This window comes from Salvelinus sp. IW2-2015, unplaced genomic scaffold (genome assembly GCF_002910315.2).
Source record: "Salvelinus sp. IW2-2015 unplaced genomic scaffold, ASM291031v2 Un_scaffold3427, whole genome shotgun sequence".
Classification (NCBI taxonomy): Eukaryota; Metazoa; Chordata; class Actinopteri; order Salmoniformes; family Salmonidae; genus Salvelinus; species Salvelinus sp. IW2-2015.
The window spans coordinates 38,091-41,420 of NW_019944707.1; positions in this window are offsets into that span (position 1 = coordinate 38,091).

The following is a 3,330-nucleotide window of genomic DNA, read 5'->3' on the forward strand; positions in this document are numbered from 1 at the left end:
TCATACAGCTTCCTCTGCATTCAGTTCATACAAGCTCCCCTCTGCATTCGAGTTCATACAGGCTCCCTCTGCTTTCAGTTCATACAGGCCTCCCTACTGATTCAGTTTATACTGGCTCCTCTGCTTTCAGTTCATACAGGCTCCCTCTGCTTTCAGTTTATACAGGCTCCCTCTGCTTTTCCAGTTCATACAGGCTCCCTCTGCATTCAGCTTTCAATACAGGCTCCCTCTGCTTTCAGTTCATACAGGCTCCCTCTGCATTCAGTTTATACTGGCTCCTCTGCTTATTCAGTTCATACGAGCTCCTCTGCATTCAGTTATACTGGCTCCTCTGCATTCAGTTCATACAGGCTCCCTCTGCTTTCAGTTCCTACTAGGCTCCCTCTGCATTCAGTTCATACAGGCTCCCTCTTGCATTCAGTTCATACAGGCTCCCTCTGCATTCAGTTCACAGTACAGGCTCCCTCTGTTTTCAGTTTATATCAGACTCCCTCTGCATTCAGTTCATACGGGCTCCCCTCTGCATTCAGTTCATACAGGCTCCCTCTGCATTCAGTTCATACGGGCTCCTCTGCCATTTTCAGCTCCATCATACTGGCTCCTCTGCTTTTCAGTTCATACAGGCTCCCTCTGCTTTCAGTTTATACAGGCTCCCTCTGCATTCAGTTCATACAGGCTCCTCTGCTTTCAGTTTATCCTGCTCCCTCTGCTTCAGTTCAATACAGGCTCCCTCTGCTTTCAGTCATACTGGCCTCCTCTGCTTTAGTTTTACAGGCTCCCTCTGCTTTCAGTTTATACAGGCTCCCTCTGCTTTCAGTTCATACAGGCTCCCTCTGCATTCAGTTCTTAAACAGGCTCCCTCTGTTTTCAGTTTATACTAGACTCCCTCTGCTTTCAGTTTATACTGGCTCCTCTGCTTTCAGTTCATACAGGCTCCCTCTGCTTTCAGTTATACAGGCTCCTCTGCATCAGTTCATACAGGCTCCTCTGCATTCAGTTCATACGGCTCCCTCTGCATTCATTCATACAGGCTCCCTCTGCATTCAGTTCATAGGGCTCCCTCTGCATTCAGTTCATGACGGGCTCCTCTGCATTCAGTTTCATACAGGCTCCTCTGCATTCAGTTCATACAGGCTCCCTCTGCATTCAGTTCATACAGGCTCCCTCTGGATTCAGTTCATACAGGCTCCTCTGCATTCAGTTCTACAGGCTCCTCTGCTTTCAGTTCATACAGGCTCCCTATTGCATTCAGTTTATACTGGCTCCCTCTGCTTTCAGTTCATAACAGGACTCCCTCTGCTTTCAGTTTATACAGGCTCCCTCTGCTTTCAGTTTCATAAAGGGCTCCCTCTTGCATTCAGTGTTCATATGGGCTCCCTCTGCCTTCAGTTCATAAGGCTCCTCTGATTCAGTCATCAGGCTCCCTCTGCATTCAGTTTATACGGCTCCCTTGCATTTAGTTCATACAGGCTCCCTCTGCTTTTCAGTTTATACTAGGCCTTCCCTCTGCTTTCAGTTCAATACAAGGCTCCCTCTGCATTTCAGTTTATACTGGCTCCCTCTTGCTTTCCAGTTCATACAGGCTCCCTCTGCTTTCAGTTTATACTGGCTCCTCTGGCATTCGTTTATACTAGGCTCCCTCTGCTTTCAGTTCAATACAGGCTCCCTCTGCTTTTCAGTTCATACAGGCTCCCTCTGCTTTCAGTTCATACAGGCTCCCTCTGCATTCAGTTTCATACGGGCTCCCTCTGCAATTCAGTTTCATACGGGCTCCCTCTGCATTCAGTTCATACAGGCTCCTCTGCTTTCAGTTCATACAGGCTCCCTCTGCATTCAGTTTCATAACAGGCTCCCCTCTGCCATTCAGTTCATACAGGCTCCCTCTGCATTCAGTTCATACAGGGCTCCCTCTGCATTCAGTTCATACAGGCTCCCTCTGCTTTCAGTTCATACAGGCTCCCTATGCATTCAGTTATAAGGTCCCTTGCATTCAGTTCATACAGGCTCCCTCTGCTTTCAGTTCATACAGGCTCCCTCTGCATTCAGTTTATAGTGGCTCCCTCTGCTTTCAGTTCATACAGACTCCCTCTGCATTCATTTATACTGGCTCCCTCTGCATTCAGTTTCATACAGGCTCCCTCTGCTTCAGTTCATCAGGCTCCCTCTTGCATTCAGTTTATACTGGCTCTCTGCATTTCAGTTCATACAGGCTCCTCTGCTTTTCAGTTTATACTGGCTTCCCTCTGCTTTCAGTTCATACAGGCTCCTCTGCTTTCCAGTTCATACTGGCTCCCTTCTTGCTTTCAGTTTATACAGGCTTCCCCTCTGCTCTTCAGTTTATAACAGGCTCCCTCTGCATTCAGTTCAATACGGGCTCCCTCTGCATTCAGTTCATCAGGCCTCACTCTGCATTCAGTTCATACAGGGTCCTCTGCATTCAGTTCATACAGGCTCCCTCTGCATTCAGTTCATAAGGCTCCCTCTGCATTCAGTTCATACAAGGCTCCCTCTGCATTCAGTTTAAGGCTCCCTCTGCTTTCAGTTCATACAGGCTCCCTATGCATTCAGTTCATACAGGCTCCCTCTGCTTTCAGTTCCATACAGGCTCCCTATGCATTCAGTTTATACTGGCTCCCTCTGCTTTCAGTTCATACAGGCTGCCATCTGGTTTCAGTTCATACATCAGGCAATCCCTCTGCTTTCAGTTCATACAGGCTCCCTCTGCATTCAGTTTAAATGACTGGCTCCTCTGCTTTTCAGTTCTACAGGCTTCCCTCTGCTTTCAGTTCATACAGGCTTCCCTCTGCTTTCAGTTTCATCCGGCTCCCTCTGCTTTTCAGTTCATACGGCTTCCCTCTGCATTCAGTTTATATTCCGGCTCCCTCTGCTTTCAGTTCATACAGGCTCCCTCTGCTTTCAGTTTATACAGACTCCCTCTGCTTTCAGTTCATACTGGCTCCCTCTGCTTTCAGTTTATACAGACTCCCTCTGCATTCAGTTCATACAGGCTCCCTCTGCTTTCCACAGGCTTTTGAACAAGAGAGGTCGATCTTTGTAATTATACTTTCTCCTTCAGCTCTCGTTGTCTTGGCAACAAATCTCCCAAATTTTCTTACATATTTTCCAACCTCATATTTAAAAGGCTCCCAGTTGTTACTGTATGAATTGTCATTTATAGCCTTGTTCCAAAAGTGTGTAAACAATTAAATTGTTTATCTATGTCTTAACCAACGCATGTTTTAATATAGAGCTATTAAGCCTCCAATAGGATGCTCTGCCAGGGCCATTATCAGAGGTAAACAGTGTAATGTCAATATAAACAGCTCTATG